Genomic DNA, 23,656 nt, shown 5'->3' on the forward strand with positions numbered 1-23,656 from the left:
GGAGAACATCTTATTTAAATAAAATAAGGATAATATTTCACTGGGGAGTATATCCAACAGATTTTTTTCTATATATATATCTACAGCCAGTGGTGGTGTTTATAGGCAAATTTTAAACAACTGCAAATTTTTTAAAAAGCCATGTTTTGCTCAGGAATACTTTTATACACATACTCTATTGGTTGTTTTATACAGTCGTGTCCAACTCTTTGTGACCCCATGAACTACAACCCACCAGGCTTGTCTGTCCATGGAATTCTCTACTAGTCTGCCAAATTTCAGATGGCAAAATGCTAAGCTGTGGGTCTGGTATTGTCCAGCTAGTTATTTCTTGTCATCCTGGAAATGTGTCATTGAGAAATGTGGAGATCATGTTGTCACCACCACTTCTCAGAGGTACCCCACCATGACAGAACATTCATATCCTGAAGATTCAAGGCCTAACAAAAAGCCTCCCACAAATCCACCGGATATCACAAGGTTCTGTTTGACAAGTTCTGTTGCTGATTTCAGGTGCTGCCTTATTTGCTCATTTCTTCATCTGTCTTTTGGCTTTGTTTATGTCTTTCTCCACTCCCTTCTGGTTGCTCTGCACACAGCCACTGCGGCTGGCAATCTGAAGGAGAAGAAAGCCACCACCTACTCCAGTTGCTGCAAGTTTTCCAACTTTCTGGAATAAAAATCCCACACACCTGTCACTCACTTCATCCATTACAATCTGGGTGGCTACTGAGTAATTTTCTACAACAGGTCCAGAACTGTGGCCAAACACTAGACTCCACCAGTGGTGTCTTCTTACATACTCAGTTAAATCTAACGTCATAAAAGTCATCACCACTTTCCTATTCTTTGGGAGGGGAGTTCTGGGCCCTATTATTAAATTATTAAATATTTCAGTCATATAAAAAGTACATATTATAAGAAAATTAACACTAAGTGCCAACTTTTCAGCTTAGAAATAAATTACAAAAATAAGGAAAACCCATGGATAATCTTCTCCTATCATATTAGTGTTCTTCTTTCTCAGAAGTATCCTCCATCTTGAATTTGGTGCTTATCATTACCATGGAAGTTTTCAAAAACTTTTATTTCATATGTATGTAACATAAGCTTTATACAGTATTGTTTTATATGTTTCTTAATTTTTATCAGTGGTATCATACCATACTTATCCTTCAGCTAGCTTTTGTTGTTCAATATTGGTTTTGGTATTTATCTGTGTGGCTACAAGAAGCTTCATTTATTTATTTAACTGCTGTAGAGTATCCTTGGGCTTCCCTGCTTGCTCAGTGGTAGAGTCTGCCTGCCAATGCAGGTGACGCAGATTCAATCCCTGGCTGGAGAAGATCCCCTGGAGAAGGAAGTGGAAATCTGATTCCAGTATTCTTGCCTGGGAAATCTCATGGACAGAGGAGCCTGGCAGGCTACAGTCCTTGGAGTTCCAAAAGAGTTAGACACAACTTAGTGACTCAACAACAGCAATAAGCTAGAGATGTAAATTTAAGTTATTAGCATAATAATTTTTATTGTATTTTCCTCTAATGGTGTTACACTTCTGCTTTTCACCTTTACTTCTTTAATCCAGTTGGAATTAACTTTTTGTTTAGTGAGAGAAAAGGATTTAATGTCCCCCCTAAGGGAAGCCCATTGTCCCCAGCGGCATTAATTACATAGTCCAGCATTTTCTCTACTGGTTTGAAATATCAGACACCAGATTTAAATAGCAGAGGTCTGTTTGTGGGTTCTAGTCTTTTAAATTAGTCAATCTGATCATCCCTATGCAAATACCACACTTACCTGGTGTTGTTGTTCAGTCACTCAGTCATGTCTGACTCTTTAAACAACCCCAGGGACTGCAGCACGCCAGTCTCCTCTGTCCTCCACTATCTCTTGGAGTTTGCACAAATTCATGTCCATTGAGTAGGTGATGCTATCTAACCATCTCATCCTCTGCTGCCCCCTTCTCCTTCAGTCAGAGCTTAATGTAAGGACAGAAATAACCCCAGGTATTCTAAGCAGAAAGGAATTTACCACATTGATGCTCGATGTACGATGCTCACAAAACTGTTGGAAAGACTGAAAGAACAGGAGTCAGAAGGTACCACTAAACTTGTTGGTTGAAGAACATACTGCTGTGGTTGTAATCAAGAGGCCCGGAAGCTGCTGCTCCCAGCGTCATAATTGCCAACACCACCCACATATGGCCCAAAGCTTCTGAGAACAAGGCTGTAGCTGCTACTTATAACTTTCTTAATCAACTACCCATTCCATGTTATTTTTGTCTTCAATCAGCACCTAGCTGGTTTGGGTTCCTAGTGGAGAGGCCCCAACCTTTATTCCTGAAGGAGCTAGCCTTTAGGGGTTCCGTCTACACTTGGGGTGCCCCAATCTTCCATCAGCTCTACCTTAGTCATGGAGCTACTGTGAGGCACCCCAGAGGATCCCCTGCTCTCACTGCAAGCAACCACTTTCTTTCACCCCAGCTGGTTCAAGAACCCCTTTGCCTGTTGATTCAGTGGCATAAAGGATATAAAAGTTTCCTAGGAATGAATACCTCTAAACCAGAATCTAAGTTTAGAGGGATGAGAATCAAGAAAAATGTTGAAGTTGGTCAGTATGTGTAACAGTGAGAGAAATCGGGGCTTCTCCACTCAGTGGTAATAAGAATCCGCCCGCAAAGAAGGAAACGTGAGTTCAATCCCTGGGTCGGGAAGATCCCCTGGAGGAGGGCATGGCAATCCACTCTCATATTCTTGCCTGGAAAATCCCATGGGCAGAGGAGCCTGGTGGACTGCAGTCCTTAGGGTTGCAAAGAGTCAGACACGACTGAAGTCACTGAGCATGCGTGCACATACATGAGAGAATTCCACCCTACATACACTTCTTAGTACCTAGACCCATACATTTTGGCTATAGGAATAATATCTCCAACCACGGCCCTCTCAGTCAGTCTTACAAGACAGCACCCCAAACTCACAAAGTATCATCTCCCAGGTGGCTCTGTAGTAGAATCTTCATTAGACCCTTCTATCATTTCATAAAGTCCACTATCTATGGATAATAGAATACATGTTAAGACTGCTGAATCCTATGAGCCTGAACCCACTGATTCACTTCTTTTGGTATGTACTTTGGATGGGAGAGATACAGTATGGGTTATCATAATGGTGAATAAGGCACTTGGTAAGTTCATGGATGAGGGGGCTGACAGAAGCATTATGGGCAGAGAAGGCAAATCTGGAGCCAGAAAAAATGTCTGTTCAAGTGAGGCAAAACACGACCTCTCCATGATGGAAGGGATCCACTATAATCAGCCTGTCTTAGCTGATTCCCTCAGGCACAGTATCATATGGCTCATTATGGTCTGTGCGGTTGGCAGATTATCCTCAGGAGGTATATGGTAGCCAGATCTACTTTGATGAGAGAAAAATCTGTTTCGTTGCATAATTTCCAACTTGTGCCCATAGCTACTGTATTAAGAGTTCTCTATCTCCTGAGCATTTTGATAGAGAATGACTGACATTTAAAGACCCAGGTGATACCAACCACCTCATTATTGAGACTTCTTGGAACCCTTTGGTGAGTGAGCACTTACCAATCTGTAGTTTTGTTGATTGTCCCTATTGTATCCTTGTTTTCTAATTTTAACTTTTACAATTATTATTTCTTACCATCTGCTTCAACTATAGGAGAGGTTTTGTGACTTTTTTTTTTTTTTTGGTAATTTCTTGAGTTGGAGAAGACTCTTGAGAGTCCCTTGGACTGCAAGGAGATCCAACCAGTCCATTCTGAAGGAGATCAGCCCTGGGATTTCTTTGGAAGGACTGATGCTAAAGCTGAAACTCCAGTACTTTGGCCACCTCCTGCGAAGAGTTGACTTATTGGAAAAGACTCTGATGCTGGGAGGGATTGGGGGAAAGAGGAGAAGGGGACGACAGAGGATGAGATGGCTGGATGGCATCACTGACTCGATGGACGTGAGTCTGAATGAACTCCGGGAGTTGGTGATGAACAGGGAGGCCTGGCGTGCTGCAATTCATGGGGTCACAAAGAGTCGGACACGACTGAGTGACTGAACTGAACTGAACTGAGTTGGAACTTAGCTTTTTGTTTCTTTTTCTTCTTTTCTAATGTATTAAGACTATAAAGGACTATTCTAATGCTATGTTAGCTATATCTTACGTATTTTGAATGTATGTTTTCTTTATTAGTCTAAATATCATCCAATTTCCATTATTAGTTATACTTCAAATTTTTTCATGAATTTCCAACAATATGGGAATTTAATCTTTTTTTATTATTGCTATCTAAATTAATTGCTTGCATGCAGAGAAAAATGGTCTGTATAACACATTCTTTTTTAAAAATTGGAGTATACTTGCTTTACAATGTTTTGTTAGTTTCTGCTGTACAGCAAGTGAATCAACTCTGGGTGTACACATATCCCCTCTTTTTTGAATTGTCTTCCTGTTTAGGTCACCACAGAGCACTGAGTAGACTTCCCTGCGCTATGTATAACACCAATTCTTTTTATTTGTTGAGATTTGTTTTGTGGTCCAGTATGCGGTCAGTTTTTGAAAGGTTCTGTATATTTTTAAAACATAAGTGTATTTCCTAATTGTTATATAAAGATTTGTGTTATTCAAATCTCCTATGTCTTTACTAATTTTTATCTACCAGTGTGCCAATTACTAGAGAGTTGTAATTTTAAATCTCCAACTATTATGGTAAATTTATAAACTTCTTATTATAGCTTTGTTTTATGTATTTAAGTGAGCACATAAAAGTAAATGCTATATCTTCCTGGTAAACTGTTGTTTTCATGATTATATAGTGATTACATTTTAAAATCTTAAGGTCTAATTTTTTAATTGTGGTAAGATAGACACACCATAAGACTTACCGTGTTAACCACTGTTAAGCATACAGTTTGGTGGCATTAAGTACATTCACATTATTGTGCAATTATCACCCCTCTCCATCTCTAGAACTTTTTCATCATCCATCACAAACTGAAAATTTGTACCTATTAACCAATAACTTCCTATTATCCTCTCCCTGAAGCCCACAGTAACCACTTTTCTGTGTATCTTAAAGCTGATTTTGTCCCATCTTAATATAGTAATATCAGCTTATTTGGTATTTTTCCTATTCTTTTAATCTCAAACATTGTATGTCATTATGACATATAGCAGCACATAACTAAATTTTAAAATCCAGTCTGACAATCTCAATCTGTTAACTGCTGATCTTAGTCCATTTATATTTGATGAGCTTACTGATAACTTTTGTTTTATATGTACCAGATTATTTTGTGCTTATATTTTTTCAGTGTCTCTCTTGCTGCCTTCTATGAAGTTGATGAAAGTTTTGAAAAATTTTCCTTTTCTCCTTTACGAATTTGAAAGTTGTATATTCTATTTCTATTCTTTTCATGATTATTCTAATTTTTAAATAGTAATCTTATTGGCCTAAGCAATATTCCTATTGTCTTCCCAAATAACGCAAGAAACTTGGAACTCTAATTCTGATCGTATCTCTCTCATTGTACACGTTATTGCTGTCCAGTATTATAACACCCCTTATTTTTCTATCTCCAAATTAGTCACTATTACTATTGTCTGCCTAGTCAACGCTTGTTTAGATATACCACATGTTTTCAGTGTCTTTACTCATCGAAACTATTCTCACAATTCTTATTTTTATCTCACTTCCTCCTCCTGGGTTGAAATTTTCTTTAGGAAATTCCCTAAAGAAAATGTCTTCAGTGGGAGATCTATTTGTGTTAAGAAACCTACTGTGTTTGTCTGGAAATTTATCTATTTCATGCTTACTCTTGAATGATAGTATAGCTGACTAAAGAATTCATGCTGAAAAATATAAGACTTTAGAACTTTGAATACATTTTTTCTTGTTATCTAGTCTCTTTTGTTGCTTTCAGAAAGTCTGCCGTGAATAAAATTGTTGTTACTTTGAAGATAATGTGTCTTTCTCTCTGTTTGCTTTTTAAACTTTCTCACTGTAGTTGGAATTGAATAGAACATTCATAGCAAGGTATACGAGTATGGATTTAGTTTAATCAATCCTGCTGAAGATTTCTGCAATTTGAATCTGAGGACTCAGGTCTTCAATTAATTCTGGAAAATTCTCAGCCATAATCTCTTTGATAAAATGTGTCCTCCTCCCAGTCTCTTCATTCTCTCCTCCAGAACTACTATATGTTGGACCTTCTCATTCTCCAACTCACCTTATAGTCTCTAATATATTCTTTTTTTTTCTAATATAGTCTAACTCTTTATCTCCTGCATTACCTTCTGAACAATTTCCTCAGATCTCTCCTCTAGCTTTATAATTCTCTTTTTACTTATACCTAGATTTCTGTTTATGCACCCACTTAGTTTCTTTTTTAAACATAAAAAATTGAAGTGCAATACATACACAGAAGTGTACACAGAAAAAGCATTGTTGAATTAATTATTATAGTTACAGTAACAAATCAAGAAACAGAATGTTGCCAAATCCCAGGTGCCCTCCCGCTACATCTTCCCAATCACACTGTCTTCCTCTCCACTAGAGGTAACTACAATCCTGATTTTCATGGTAATCTCTGTCTTGTATTAAAAAAAAAAAAAAAGCTCTACCACCTAAGTATGTATTCCTAAACAATATAGGTTAGTTTCATTTGTTTTCAAACATTATAAAATGAATACTGTATGTAAAATTTTCTGTCCTTGTCTTTGGACCAATATTATACATTAAATATTTACCTACTTTATTGTGTTTATCTGTGGCTCATTCATTTTTGTGTGTATGTTTATGTACTATTCCACTGTCTAATATACCAAATATTTAACTATTCTACTACTATGAACATCTCATTGTTTTCAATTGGGGCTGTTATGAGCAATGTTGCTATGAACATTATGGTTCATGTATACTGGTACATACATACGCATTTTTGTAGGTTATATACTTAGAATAGAATTCCTGAGTCCTAAGATATGCATACCATCAAACTTACCAGATAATGCTACACTGTTCTTCAAGAGGTACTAAATTATACTCCTATCAGCAGTATATAAGCACCCCATTGCTCAGCAACCTCACCAATACTTGGTATTATAAGAAGAATTTTTTATTTGAGCCAATCTGGTGGATATCTAATAGTATCTTATTGTGGCTTTAATTTACAGCTAATAATTTAACTTGCAATTAGTGAAATGATACACTTCTGTCCATTTGGTTTTTATACTTGGCCACCCTCATAGATATGGTCTGCTGGAGCTGAAAATCCCTTCTCATTCCCTTATCTTTTCATAAAAGAGAATCTAGAAAGCAAATAAGTATCTACCTACATTTCCCAGGTTCTGCATACAAATTAGATTCCATCCAGAAGATATATGCATGAAAGATTTGGAAGGCAGAGCAGAGGGACCACCTTTCTCTACTTTCAGTGATGAATTTATCTTTGTGAAAGGAGGTGTGATAAAGAATGAATTGACTGAGGCTTCCGCTCCTCTCAGTTCAGTCAGTTCAGTCGCTCAGTCGTGTCCTACTCTTTGCGACCCCATGAACTGCAGCACGCCAGGCCTCCCTGTCCATCACCAACTTCCGGAGTCCACCCAAACCCATGTCTGTCGAGTCGGTGATGCCATCCAGCCATCTCATCCTCTGTCGTCCCCTTCTCCTCCTGCCCTCAATCTTTCCAAGCATCCGGGTCTTTTCAAATGAGTCAGCTCTTTGCATCAGGTGGCCAGAGCATTGGAGTTTCAGCTTCAACATCAGTCCTTCCAATGAACACCCAGGACTGATCTCCTCTAGGATGGACTGGTTGGATCTCCTTGCAGTCCAAGGGACTCTCAAGAGTCTTCTCCAACACCACAGTTCAAAAGCATCAATTCTTTGGCGCTCAGCTTTCTTCTCAGTCTAACTCTCACATCCATACACGACCACTGGAAAAACCATGGCCTTGACTAGACGGACCTTTGTGGGTAAAGTAATGTGTCTGCTTTTTAATATACTGTCTAGGTTGGTCATAACTTTCCTTCCAAGGAGTAAGCGTCTTTTAATTTCATGGCTGCAGTTAACATCTGCAGTGATTTTGGAGCCCAGAAAAATAAAGTCAGCCACTGTTTCCACTGTTTCCTCACTTATTTGCCATGAAGTGATGGGACCAGATGCCATGATCTTAGTTTTCTGAATGTTGAGCTTTAAGCCAACTTTTTCACTCTCCTCTTTCACTTTCATCAAGAGGCTCTTTAGTTCTTCTTCACTTTCTGCCATAACAGTGGTGTCATCTGCATATCTGAGGTTATTGATATTTCTCCTAGCAATATTGATTCCAGCTTGTGCTTCCTCCAGCCCAGCGTTTCTCATGATGTACTCTGCATATAAGTTAAATAAGCAGGGCGACAATATACAGCCTTGACGTACTCCTTTTCCTATTTGTAACCAGTCTGTTGTTCCATGTCCAATTCTAACTGTTGCTTCCTGACCTAGCCCATTCAGTAATTTGCAAGGACTTAGTTCCTTGATTTCTTCCTGTTTAAAATCCCTAGGGAGATTTTTTTTTTCCAGTCCTGAATCCTAACTCATACAATGACTCTTATACATCACACAATCTAAGATGATATCAAAGGTAAGAAGCATCATTATTTTACTGAATTAAGAAAGCCATTACTGCAATTAAACTAAGACAAATACTTTATTGACACAGAAATTTTTGCTGTCTATTTAAAGAACTAGTTCAGATTTCAGACATAGGTTTTATAGTTTATTACTCATGTATTCATTAGAAAAAAATAGGAAATTCCCTGACGGTCCAGTGGTTAGGACTCCACACTTTCACTTCCAAGGGCCTGGGTTCCATCCGTGGTTGGAGAACTAAGATTTCACAAGCTGCACGGTGCAGCAAGTAAAGAAAATATATATATAAGGGAAATAAATGAATTAAGGCACTTCTAAAACTTCTTCACCTTTGGAGTCCATATATTCTGAATGCTTTTTAAATGCCATGCATTTGCACGGAATGGCATCCTCTGTGATCTCAAGGGCATTTCCTAAGAGTGCCCCGCATGGGATCCAGAATTTGTTCAATGTTGCTGTTACACTTCTTAACTAAAGAATTCCTATACCATGCACCACTAATAAAAATTTGAATTCCCAAACTGGCATGAAGAGAGGCAAAAAAAAAAATTATATATATATATATATATATACACACACACACACATATATATATCATAGGAGAATGTGTTTTGATATGTTGCAATTGTTTTCCAGACCAGAACCCAGACCAAGACAAACTTTGTTCTTTCCCTTTACTAAGGAGCAGATATATTAGTTGCAGTATAGTTGTTTTATAATTTTTTTCAGGGAGCAGATATTTTTTCTACTCTTCCTTTTTATTTGGGCCAAATTTTGATTCCTATTCTAATAGGACCATTAAAATCCTAAAAAAAATAAAATAACAATAGTGGGTATTGACTGGAGAAATGGAATACAAATTACTTAATCTAATTAAACATATCAAATTGGAAGAAATAAGCAAACCTAAATAAATCTAAAGTTTATATTTGTTCCTGTATTTATAATATTTATTTATATTCCTGTATTTATAATATTTTAAAATTAACATTCTGATTGGTGTTTAACTTTAAGAACAAAACAAACAAACAAAAAAACAATCCTTTGATTACCAGAATCAGCAATCACTCCTAAATACACTGTAGAAGAAGCTTCAGGCTCAGTTCTCACATTTATGGTTCAAGTTTTCAGTTCTCTTCTTATTTTTGGTCCCTTAGGAGAATTTTCTTTCTAACAAGTTCAGCTATATGTAGTTTTTTAATTTATATTTTATCCAGTATTTCTAAGTGGTTCATAGTAAAGCATTTTTACTTGCTATAATTCTGGAAAGAAAAGCCCATTTCATTAATATGTTCTACAAAATTTCTATTTAACAAATGAGAAAATTAAGTCTCAAGGAGATTAAATCATTTCCCAAAGCTTACACAGATAACAAATGGTAGAACCAAGTTTAAACCTGAAGTCTTGAACTTCCTTGTTGAATCAGTGGATAAGAATCTGCCTGCCAAAGCAAGGGACACGGGTTTTATCCTAGTTGGGGAAGATTTCACATGCCTCGGAGCAACTAAGCCCTTGCACCACAGCTACTAAGCCCACACGCTCAATAAAATTTCTAGAAGAGAACATAGGCAAAACATTCTCTGACGTAAATCATAGCAATGTTTTCTTAAGCTATTCTCCCAAAATGATGGAAATAAAAACAAAAATAAACAAAAGCTAATCAAACTTATAAGCTTTTGCACAGCAAAGGAAACTATCAACAAAATGAAAAGACAACCTACGGACTTGGGGAAAATATTTGCAAATGATGAAACCAAAAGAGCTTAATTTTCAAAATAGGCCAACAGGTAATACAAGTCCATACCGGGAAAAAAAAAAAAAAACAAACAACCCAATCAAAAAATAAGCAAAAGAACCTAAATAGACATTTCTCCAAAGAAGACATACAAATGGCCAGTTAGGCATATGAAAAGATGCTCAACATTGTTAATTGTTAGAGAAACACAAATCAAAACTACAATAAGGTACCACCTCACACTGGTCAGAATGGTTATCATTAAGAAGTTTACAAATAATAAATCCTGGGACTTCCCTTGTGGTCCAGTGGTTAAGAATCCACCTGCCAATGCCGGGGACACGAGTTTGATCCCTGGTCCAGGAAGATTCCACATGCAGTGGGACAACTAAGCCCGAGCGCCACAGCTATTGAGCCCATGCTCTAGAACCTGACAGCCCCAACTCCTGAAGCCTGAACCATCTAGAGCTTGTGCTCACAAGAGTAGCCACCACAATGAGGAACCCTCTCATTGCAACTAGAGAGTAGCCTCTGCTCGCTACAGCTAGAAAAAGCCCACACGTAGCAACAAAGACCCTGCACAGCCAAACATAAATAAATAAATTTTTAAAAATACATGCTGGAGAGAGTGTGGAGCAAAGGGAACTCTCCTGCACTGTTGGTGGGAATGTAAACTGGTGCAGCCAATATGGAAAACAGTATAGAGGTTCCTTAAAAAATGAAAAATGGAGTTGCCATATGATCCAGCAATCCCACTCCTGGGCATATATCTGGAGAAAAAGCTAATTCAAAAAGATACATTCACCTCAGTGTTCATAGCAGTACTATTTACAAGAGCAAAGACATGGAACTAACCTTACTGTCCACCAACAAGTGAACAGATAAAGAAGATGTATACACAACAGAATACTATTCGACCATAAAAAAGATTGAAATAATGCTACTTGCTGCAACATGAATAGACCTAGAGATTATCATCCAAAGTGAACTAAGTCAGAAAGAGAAACAGAAATGCCCTATGATATCACTTATATATGGAATCTGAAATATGACACAAATGAATTTGTTATAAAACAGAAGCAGACTCACAGACATAGAAAACAAATTTATGGTTGCCAAAGGAGAAAGCGGGTGAGGGAAGATAAAGCAGGAGTTTAAGATTAGCAGATATAAACTACTATATATAAAATAAATAAACAGCAAAGTCCTACTATACAGCACAAGGAATTATGTTCAATATCCTGTGATAAACCATAAAGGAAAGAACACAAAAAAAGACTATATATATAAAACTGCATAACTTTGCTGTACACCAGAAACTAACGCAACACTGTAAATCAACTACAATTAAAAAATTTTTTAGAACAAAAAACAAACCACAGTGGAACGTTGATGAATTTTTGAATGTTCTATTTTTAAAACTAGACTTCTGGAGACTTCCCTGGTGGTCCAGTGGTTAAGAATCTGCCTTGCAATGCAAGGACACAGGTTTGATCCCTGTTGGGGGAACTAAGATCCCATCTGCCTCAGGCAACTAGGCCAGTGTGCTGCGAATAGAGGGCCTGCAAACCACAGCGAAATATCCTGCATGACACAACAGAGAGTCTGCAACTATGACCTGATGCAGCCAAATGAATTAAAATAAATAAAATTATTCAAAAATAGACTTCTGGGCTTGAAAGCCACTTTAAAAGGGCATCTTGTCCATCCCCCTGCCTCCAGGCAGAACCACCCTCCAACCATTATTCACAGTCTTTGCTAGATGATAATTTCCCTGGGATCTAAGGTGCTACAGAAGACAAACTATAAATCCTTTTAGTCGAGCTCAGGCTTAGTGAGTCTCCCTGGCAGGGTTTTCTCCCGTGTCTGAACTCATTCTCTCCTTGTGCACCTTCAGTCATTCCTATTCACTGGGGAGAGACCAAAGAGCTTTCCTTGTCCTCTTTAAAATAGCATCTCTGCCCTCTCCCCAATACCCAGTAACTGCAACTGCAAGCCCCTATTGAATCACTCAGATCCTTTAAGCTTTCCCTTCTTTCTTCCATTTGGGTCATGAATTTTTTTCTTAGCTATTACTCCTGGTGAGTTATCTCCCATTAATGATGCTGACATACAGAACACAGATAAAGTACTATATAAATGCTAAGTAATCACACAGGCTTAGCTTGTGATACAGGTTATCTCAGACTGTTGTGTTATGGGATCAGCCCCCTGCTGACATTCAGGATGAAGTTTACCAGCTGCAGACTTTATTTATTTATTTATTTGCAATGGAATATTATGGCAAGTGCCAGGGCTCTAATAGGAGCCTTCAAAAAAAGAGTGTGCTATTATTTGCTGGTCTGTATGTTTGACATGCATAAGTGTGTGGATCTTTAAAGTATGCTAATAGGTTTTCAGAATGTGGCTGCTCTGGGAGACCAGAGCAAAGTCTTTGTGTTCAGTATTAATCAGGATAAAGGTAGAGAGAGATCCAGAGAGAAGAGGGCCTGAACACAAATTCTGGAGGAAATGGGCACACATCCATAACACAGACACTCAATCTCTTTAAAATGTTAAAAAAAAAAAAAATGTTTTGACTACATAGTGCCAAATGGCCAACATAACTGATTTTTCATTGACTTAACTAAAGCATTCCATTGTGTAACTGCAGTCAATCTCCAACATTTGGGCAGAACAAGTGACTATAGACCTATTCATTCTCACGTTCATTATGTGACACCAATGCAGCTGTTAAAAAATGAAACTTTCAGTCATTAACCCCTTACAATATCAAAAGTCCTCACAATATCAAAAAAATTAAAATTTTGTCATTAGAAAACAGAACTAAAAATTTATTTGGGCATTTTGTGGACAACTATGGTCATCTTCGGAGAAAGCAATGGCACCCTTACTCCAGTACGCTTGCCTGCAAAATCCCATGGACGGAGGAGCCTGGTGGGTTGCAGTCCATGGGGTCACTAAGAGTCGGACACTACTGAGTGACTTCACCTTCACTTTTCACTTTCATGCATTGGAGAAGGAAATGGCAACCCACTCCAGTGTTCTTGACTGGAGAATCCCAGGGACGGGGGAGCCTGGTGGGCTGCCGTCTATGGGGTCGCACAGAGTCGGACACGACTGAAGCGACTTAGCAGCAGCAGCAGCAGCATGGTCATCTTCTGATCTTCTTTTTCACCAAACTTTCTGGCCATTTGGATAACACTACATATGTGATATATGTGTATTCTGACTATATCTAAGAGGAAGCTTAGATTTTATAAACAACTTTCACACTTAATGGATGAAGAAACAGAGTCAGAGAGAAAGTAGCTTACCAAAGGACAGTCTGCTATTAGGTGATAGGTATGGACTAATAATTCATATATTCTTATTCCTACAGGATTCAGTGCACTTTCCTCTATAGCACACATGCTAGTGGCAGTGAGATATTGGACTAATTTGTTGTAGTTCGTTCAAAAAAAATTAAGCAGTATGTTGCTTGAAGTAGTTGGTGAGCTGATATTCTTTCTTATAGACAAAAAAAATAGATAAGATGATTTAAACACCATTTAAACTCTACTGTTCTCTTAATTTTTTCTATAGTATATGAAATGGGTAGCAGTTAATAGCACTTGTGTCTCTGTGTGGATCTGAAATGGTGTATCTCCATACATGTGCTTTTCTAATACAGATATATATATATATTAGACACACATATAAATATATATATATATGAGTGTTATTCAGCATGTGTGTGTGTGAAGGGGTCAGTGCTACACTTTCTTCCACGGGATATATGCTTCTCAAGCTCTCTCAGCAGTATGCCTGCTAATCTATTGCACTACTATATTTGTTGGTGCAGTTTCTGCATACTTTTTCTAAAGGGTTCCAGAAGAAACACAATCAGAACATATAAAGACATGTACCTGTAGCCTTAAACACTCTGATGGAGACATACAGACAGGCACATGCTGCCACACATTCCTTAGCTCTTCCCTGGATGCTCCTGCAGTAGCTAGAAGATATTATTGCTACTTCAGGCTGGAACTGGGGAAGCGGCTTGCTTTTTCTGTTTATCCTCTGTTGCTGACCAAAGATGACTGCATTGCCCTCCTTTGCTTGGATTTTACTTCTTTCTGAAAGGTAGCCAGGGCAAAATCTTCCTCCCTTGTCAGCATTATGGCCACAAACACCTTTACCCAGAAATTCAAGTTTGGCCCATCTTTTCCTGCCAGCTTTATAATTCAACAGCTTCCTAGCCTCTTCTCCCATAACTTCTGTTGCAAAATTTCTGTTCAACCAGACTCCTGCACTCTGCACATCAACACAGTCTCCAGTCTCTAAATTGCACAAGCCATTGCCCAACCTGGGGCACAAGCCGTTCCCCACATCTGCCCTCAGCCCCATCTCAGCTCTGAGCGACGTCCCCTCCTTGAGGATTCCTCTCTGGCACATTCCTCCAGCCTCTCTTCAGCTCCCGCTCCTCCTCCTCCCTGTGCATGGACGTCTCTGTCACCTCTTCTGTCTCTCAGTCTTCTCATCTTTTTTTGCTAGGTCCTGAGCCCCTGTTCCACCTCCACGCACAGATTGGATAAGTCTCCCGCTGTGCAGGAACCCAGCCTCGCCTCTTGTGGTGTCCCCGCCCCCCGTGTGGGCAGGGCCTTGCTCTCCATAGGGGTGTTGATTGACAGACTGGCTAGGGTAGAAGCTCAGCCTTGATACCTCTCCTATCTCTTTTCTCAATTAATTTGATGCGTTTGGCATCCATTACTTGAGAGGTATTTTCGAGGAGGAGAGGAGTGCCAGAGGCTTTCCTCCTGTTCTTTCCCTTCCCAAATAGTCTAGTATTTCAACCTGACAGCTCCCAGCCAGTCCTCTGGTGATGGGGCACTAAGGGTTCACTTTCCTGATGTTTTCATTCTAAAGTCTTTGCCAGGGTCATGTTGTTGAAGTCTGCCAAGTGACAGCAGCTCCTGACCCTGCTACTGAATCCTACACATTTTACAGGTACTACCGTTGTCAGAAAATTATAGAAGCCAACAGCAAAAAAGAGGGAAAAAAAGGGGTCTTGAGAGATCATCTTGGACATGCTCCTGTCTCTGGTCTAGTACTCATCGATTTCTGCTCAGGTAAATTAGAAAAGATCTAGTATTCAAAGTGATACACAAGGAAACTGGCGACATACTCTTCTTTTTTTTTTTGGCTACACACTCTTCAATTCCCATTCCATTGTCTAACAGCCCTCATTGTATGTAAAACATGTTTCATTAAAGAGACCTGCGTCTTCTTTTGACTGAAAGTCCCTTCCCACTTTGGCTGTTCTCAGAAAGTGGAGGATAGTGAACATAGCTTACTGTACACTTGAAAGTGTGAATTAGAAGACTGGACATGATCCAGAGAAAATGGGCCAAGTGGCCATCCACGATGGATTATTCAGTCTTTAACCCAATCTGCCATTATTTCCAAAGACCAGGCTACTTTCCAGACTGTTTTAGTTGCTCTTTGTAGACATCTGAAATCCCTCCGTGCTGACAATTGTAAGCAGGTTTCTTAGGTGGTAAGAAATGGTAGGCAAGATTTCAATGCCTTTTGTCTACCTACATCCCACTCTATAGCTCTTCCCCTAGAGCAGGCTCAGAAAATGCCACTTAATAAAATGCACACTTAAAAGGTCTGTTATGCCAAGCAACTGTTCCTAAGCAGGAAGAAAATGTCATCTGGTTAATCCATCCACTCACTACAATATATCTAGATATTTTGAAATAACCCAATGAAGGGTTGAAGTTTTCCTTTATCAGCATGTAGACAGCCCTAAAAACTTATAGCCAAGCAGGATCCACATATAAAGTAAACTGTATCATTAACACTTCTGCACTTGGCATGCTGTTGCTGGACAGGCTTTCTCCCCACCTGGTGACCCCAAGGCTGGCCTGAATGGCTTGGCACTGGCTATAAAGAGGGATGCCAGTATCTCAAAAATGCCAGAGTCTGGCAGGCATTTTAACTATCAGACAACTGCTGTGATTTCCATAAAAGAAGTAAAATGCAAAACAGAACTGCAGAGAGGAAAGGGCTCAGTTCCTAATATTGGAAAGGGCCAAAAACCAGGAATTCATTCTCTGAGAGTGAGCCTAGTCTACAATCTAGGCAAGAGGATGGGAGAAGTTTGGGTGAATTAATTCAAAACAATGTATTCTCGTTACCTTTGGAGAAATGCTTACATACCAGCCATTTTTGCAGGAGACCAGTGGGGGCCATTTCTACAAAACCTAGTGAATGAATGGTGATTCTTTACTCAAATTTGGAAACACATCAAACTAATAATTCAGAAAATCTACTTAAAAATCATAAATTGTCTAGACCTCCACTCTCTATATATCCAATTAAGTAACTAATGGCCAAAGTTCTGCTTCATTTGGTGCTATGTACCACTACAGTAGCCCTAATCTGGTTAGTTTATCTAAACTCAAAGTCACTGGACATTGTTCAAACCAATCCCCCACTGTCTCCACCTCTCAAACCACTAGTTGATCTGAAACAGCAGGTGAGGATAGGGGGAGGGAAAAACTCAATGCTAAGTAATAAGTCAAAACTACCCCCTCCTTCCCTCTACAGGCATCTAGACTGAAGCAATCCTGAATTAGGGAGAGGAGAAGATATCACATTAAATCAAACTCAGTGCCTTGAAGATACACCAGACTGAATATTCTAATTACAGATTTGAAATTGTATATATGACTTGAAGTTGTTATCAGACTGTCACCTAAGAAAAGGCAGAAGAATCTTGGAGCCTCTTGGAGTTTTAATCCCAATAAAGGTGACCTAACATCCATTGACATTTATAAGGGACGATTTTGTTTTTAAAGAGCATGTTAGTCAATAATAAAATTCAAAATGTACAGTGGATCAAACACAATAGGTTATTTCTCCCTTGGGTAAAGTCCTAGGCAAATGATACCTGCCAGTGGGCAGTTCTTCCCCTGAGAATCTCCACTGTTCCCTAAGGCCTCAAGATTAGCATTAAACAGAAGAAGGAGACAGAAAGCATTGGGGGAGGGGATGGGGGCACATCCACTTATTAAAAGCTTTGGCTAGACAATGGCATTTCATTAACAAAAACTTGGTCACGTGGCCACATCAAAATGCAAAGGAAGCTGGGGAATGTAGTCCAGCTGTGAAGAGCTACCAGATTTGGGGGAAATAATTGCTATAGAGACCAACCTGGAAAATCCTCAAGAAGAACCAATGGTTCTACAGCACCTTTGTAAGAATACTTCTTTCTTCAAAAGGAAGAGTATCACTCTCCAAAGAGATCTTTTTTCCCAGATGGCATGTGTTGGTGAATGGGGTAGAGAAAAGATAAGGAGGAAAAGAGAGGACTCCTGTGAAAGAACAGAGGGTACTGCAATCAGGTGGCCATGAAGATGGACAGGGTCCTGCAGCTTGCCTGCCCAGACCTTCCACTCACAAGAGACCGGGTTCTTCTCCCATGGAACTTCTGGCCTCTTGTGTAATAAAGATGTGCCTAAAACCCCTAGGTCTTGGGAAGTGAGGAAGGGAACACAACCCTACAAAACTTCTTGTTATTGAAAAGAATCCAATAAAACTTAACCCTGGACACAGAGGCCATAAAAATCCAGTGAAAGCAGAAGAACTGCCTGGTCTGTCAACCCTAAACAAAATCATATTTTACATGAGGGTAATTCCAAAACTGGATTTAAGTTTTTTGTTTTTTTTTTTAATGCTTCATTCTGGTAGGATCAGAAGACACATCTGGCAGAGATGAGGTCATCTCAAGAGGAGTTTGAATATTTACAATTAAAAACAAAAAAAAAACTTGCCTCTCTTGGCGTCTCACTCCTCATGGGAAGCAAACAGCTTCTTCACTGGATTTATCACCTAAGGCAAAGTTTCCAGCAACTTGTTATCTAAATTTCAGGCCTCTGGCTTGCTATTAAAAATAAAAGGGCATCTCCGTTCTTCACTAGATGTTCCATTCTGCAGAGACACTCATTACCTTATTCATGTATGTGTGAAGAGAACGTTTTCCTGTTCCCCTAGTTTCACCGGAGTTTTACGTTAAGCACCCTTCCCCGCTAGGTTTCTTGAAATAATCTGGAAGTCACGCAGGAAAAGCACACTGAGGGAGACGGGTCTGTCAAATCCCAAAGCAAAGAGCAGCGGAGGCTTTCTAAGTAAAATGAAACAGACTTAGGGAGGAAAGAATTCGTTGCTGCTGCTACTGCTACGTCGCTTCAGTCGTGTCCGACTCTGTGCGACCCCATAGACGGCAGCCCACCAGGCCCCGCCGTCCCTGGGATTCTCTAGGCAAGAACACTGGAGTGGGTTGCCATTTCCTCCTCCAATGCATGAAAGTGAAAAGTGAAAGTGAAGTCGCTCAGTCGTGTCCGACTCTTAGCGACCCCATGGACTGCAGCCTACCAGGCTCCTCCGTCCATGGGATTTTCCAGGCAAGAGTACTGGAGTGGGGTGCCATTGCCTTAGTGGGTTGAATTTACTCCGGGTCCCCGCAACGCCGTGAAGGAGTAGAACGTCGGTTCTGGGAGTTCCAAAGCTGCGAAGTGAGGTCTTTGGAGGCGTCCGGGATCCGAAGGCGTGGAGGATCTGGGGTTCCCGGCGCAGCACCCCGCGGAGGCGGGAGATGAGTACCCGCCTGCAGCGGCCGAAGCTTGCACACTGCCTGGACAAGGAGGTGAACTTCTGGGAAACGGTTTTGAGGAGCGATCAGTCCTGGAAAGGCGAATGCGGTTAAGTGATTCGGTCCCCTGCAGTGCAGGTGCTTCGGCCTCGGCTTCTGGGAAGGGCGGGAGGCGCTGGGCGGATGCCGGGCCCTATTGAAGCGCCCATACACACAAGGTCCGCTAGGAAGTTTGAAAACACGTTTCTCCCCATTCGAGGATTTTTTCTTTTTCTTTTCTTTAAATCTGTTCCCCTCAAAAAAACAAAGATGTGAATGGGTAGATGCCACCTGGTCTGGGAACTGAGGTTGTGACTCGGGCAGATTTCGTTTGGTTCAGGCTGAGAAGAAAAGGGTCTCCAGGCCCCAGGCTGGGAGCGTGGGACGTCTGTCTGAAATGGTGCAAACCGTCTGAGGCTCCTTCGAGAGGGGCGCGCGACCCCAGCTGCCCAAAGACTCAGGAGGTTCCATGGAAGCAGGCGTCGGGACCGCTGGATCCCAGATCCCCGTGGGGGAGTCACAGCCCGCACCCCTCGAAGTCACCGCCCGGAAGGCGCGGGTCAGCACACGAGGCCGCAGGGCGGAAAGGGGAAGGATTCTCCTGCTCAACTGCGGCCATTCTCTCCGCCTGATTTCATCAGTTCTCCAGGGAAGATGAGGAAGCTGCTGGGGAATTAGATAGGAAGACAAGATTCGCGAGCAATTTGAAAGGCCCTGGGAGAGAAAAAAAAATTAAATAATTCGGCTGAAGTTTAAATAAAGATCTGGAGCGAGATTATGACCCCGCCGGCTTTTCCACTGAAGACCCTCCCCCATTAGTCTGTACCGCCTGAGCTCGCTCCGTCAGGAAAAGGTGCCTTTTCGGCCTTGAGATGGGGGACTCTCCCCCACAGTTTTAGATTCTCGAAACTGAAGCTACCTTGTCATCAAGGCAGGTTTTGAAATTTCACAGGTATGTTTCCTATTCAAATAGCATGGCCCACATTCTCCAGGTTCACCGTGTGGGGCGGGTCATAGACGCAAGGTTGTCCGTGGACGGTGCGTGGGGAGGGCAGTACTAGAAAGCATCATCGCGATGAAATCCTGAAAACATTCTCACAACTCCTCCTCTCACCTTTGGATTGATTATTTGTGTAATTTAGGAAGAGGAGAATTCTAATTGCTTGTGGAGACTCTCCTGGATGGAGAAGAAAAAGAGAGAGAAAAAAAAGGAAAATCTAATAGAGACCAGAGCAGTGTGCTCCACAATGGTGGAACGGGTCCTTTGTGCATTTTTCCTGGCTTAAAAGGACAGAATCTGCCTTTCCAGGGCACCAGTTCCTCTAAGGATATGGCTTCTGCTGCGATGAAAGGCATAGAACTAGACACATTTGTCAGAATGCATATATGATATAGATATGAAAGAGAAAGTGAGCAAGAGGGAGAGAAAACATGGGTTTTCTCCTTATGTCAATGAAAAACATATTTCTTGGACCTCCAGGGTTTTTTCCAGGTTGATCACAGCTGGGTAGGGCTAGCCCCCTCCACAAAACCCTTAGGCTGAATGCAATCGCAAAGTGAATTTGGGGCATCAACCCACTTGAACTGGTACATTCAGATCCATATTCCAAACTGGGCAAAACATCTGAGAGATTCCTGCCCGGCTCAGAGCCTAAGGAGTGAGCCTTGAGAGGCCAGCATGCAGAAGGGAAGGAAGTCTCTTCTGTTTGCACCCAGACAGCCAGAATCCAGGGACTAATGGAGCAGTCATTTTGAGGGAAGAAGGGATGGGACTGTTCTTTCTTCTTCCTAGGACAAATACATTTGGGAAACTTTTTTTCCGCCCAAGAATGAGGAGGCTAAACTTTAAAAGGTAGTGAGCCTGTTCTTTTTACTGGCAGTGTTTGAAAAGAGAAGTTTGCCACTGCTTATGAGCCTGCCCCTGCCATTTGAAGGACAGTATTCTAAAGAAAAAACTTAGTATTCAGATATTTGTAGGCCTATAGTATATATGCACTAGGTTTAGAAGTACAACTGAAACATATCCAGTTGGAGGGGATATTGTCTTCGTGAGTTTCTACATGAACGCATGCATGACTGTGCCACTTCATACATATTATATAAGCAGATGGTGACAAATATGTAAATAAGCAAATGGCAACAAATACATAGCCACCCAGAATTTAATACCAAGATCCCTAACATCTGAATAATTTGCTTTCTTCCTTTACCCTAAGGCAAATTAACATTTAGGAAGCTTTGCAGAAGTCTGTTCTCAGGGCTTCTCTGCCTCTGGCCTCCAGCCTTTCCACCCACCCATCCACCCACCCACTTAACCCCACTTTTTTTTTTTAAACCAGGGATTCTCTCAACTCTTTGGGAGAAATCTTTGTAAGTGTATGATTTTTTTAGAAGACCACTTTCCTACCCCAAGACTGGACACAGGGCATAGAGAATAAGGGGAGGGGTTTCTTTCTCTATTTAGGAGGTACCCTTTCCACAGGAGCAGGCAGGCAGACAGAAAGAGGCAAAGGAAAGCTGGCTGATTCTTGGACATGGCAGTGGTGGTTATCAACAAAAAATCCACAGTTAGGATGCGTCCCTTCAAATAAGCACAGGAACCCCTGGAGGCGCAGGGACCAACTTCCAGAACCATCAGATCGCAACAGCACGCCCCAGCATTCCAGGCACCCGCGCGGACCCGCGCCTCCCCACACGCCCAGAGCTCTCTGGGATCTCATTAGAGTCCGCTCTGCCCCACAGAGAAGTGTACTCACCGGTGTGCTCGGCCATCAGTGCCCACGAAGTGCACCCAAGTGCATCAGTCAGGATTACGGGTGTGAGTTGTGATTGTGACTGTCCCCTGGTTCTGCGCTGGCGCCACGGGAAGTGGAGCGGGAGCTTGCGGGCGCGTGCGCTCGTCCAGCTCTCCTCACGGCTCGGTCTTTGATGCTCCCGGGTGAAGCGGCTTTCGCCAAGCTTCAGTTTAGTCGGAGTTAGTGAAATCAAATACTAAATAATTATCATGTAAAAAACACAAAATCAGCCTGTTAAAATTAACGGAAGAGCTCTCGAAGTCTTGGGAGCAATCCACAAAGAAAAGAGAAAGGAATTAGATGCTGGTGCCGCGTTCCCGGCGGAGCCAGGCGGCAGTGATTGCTCTTACTGAGGGGACTAGCCATCCAGGTTCCAAAAGTGACCCGAATCTCCTAAAAATCTGTGCAGAGGGAAAAAATACTCTGAAAGAACAGTGCCAACGCCGGGACTCTGCCAAGTTTGGCTAGATGGCAATTTGGTTTCTGGCAGGCACATAATTCCGCTAAGTGATGGCTGGGGTGAAATGGGTCTGAGAATTATATACTGCAAAGTTCATCCTGGATATCATCAGACACGGTGTCTTTATTCTCTCTTAAATAGAAGGCTTTTAGCAAAATTGTTAACAAGCATTTCTGCCTACATACATGCCTGAATACCATCTCTGCTCAATAGCTGGCTGCATCAGAGAAAACACTGGTGAAGGTGATTATCAAACCCATGTGTCTGTCTCAATATGTTTTTACCCACCAAACCACAGGTCCACCAGACTCCCCACACACATCTCAGCACTGGCATAAAGACAATTAAAAGCTTGGCTTTCAATTTTAAAAAATTTTAAATGTGATTCTGTTGAGACATATTCAAGGGAAACATTATTAATTTTTTTTACAAAGAGTAACTAATTAGATGGAGATGGGTATCTGAGGGTATATATCTTATGTTAATATTTATCTAAAGTTCCCTTAACATCTAACAAATCATATATTACATATTTATTTGTTTAGTGATGATAGGTCTATAATAGATGACAGAAATATATCTATAATACTTCTTTGGAGAGAAGTTCATTAATAAACCAAGCACTGAAAAAATTACTAGTGCTTCAAATCACAAATGCAGATTCTAGCAGAAAAAAGGTTGTCCTAAGTCCTCAGAGTAGGAGAGGAATTGCACAAGGTTTCCTTAACCCCTTAGAAATAGCATTTCTGTGGACATAAGGATGATCTTTTCTCCCATCCATTTGCTTACAGTGGTTCAGCTAAAGGAGAGAAGACCACCACTGTAGAGAGCTGGAGTCGGAGGATCCTCTTGGGGTCTCCCCAAGCTCAGATCCTGTGTTTCCCTTTCTTTCACCATCCTCAGCCTACCCCCACCAGCACCTCTGTCATGATCAACCTGTCTCCATGCTAGCATAATGCATAGCCATCGCCGTGCATGTTTCCCAGCCTGTGTACTATCCAACAGTATTCAAAAATCAGGACCCTACAGTCATGCTCCCCAGAAATGCTGAAAACCACCATGTGCAAGAAGTGTAAGGTGTTCTCTATACCTTGAAATATACTTTTTCTTATCTAAGTTAAAATTCCTCTGACTATGCAAATGAGTGTGGTAATCTTTCAGAAGAGAGAAAATGGATGTCTGAATCCTCCTTTCTAGTTCTTTAGATGTCATCGACTTTACTGCGTGCGTGTACAAGACCATAACTAAGAGAGAAAATTCTTCTAAATACATTCTAGAGAAGGAGAAACTGGAATTAGAAGGAGGAGACAGTGAGGGAGAGAAAATCTAGCAGTTCCCTA

At 40.8% G+C, this 23,656-nt stretch overlaps 1 pseudogene; it reads right to left on the reverse strand.

The window, feature by feature from the left end:
• Positions 1-390: 390 nt before the first annotated feature.
• Positions 391-21,833, reverse strand: LOC105001730 (annotated as a pseudogene).
• Positions 21,834-23,656: the final 1,823 nt, after the last annotated feature.

The sequence above is a fragment of the Bison bison genome, unplaced genomic scaffold (genome assembly GCF_000754665.1).
Source record: "Bison bison bison isolate TAMUID 2011002044 unplaced genomic scaffold, Bison_UMD1.0 scf7180017864383, whole genome shotgun sequence".
NCBI lineage: Eukaryota > Metazoa > Chordata > Mammalia > Artiodactyla > Bovidae > Bison > Bison bison.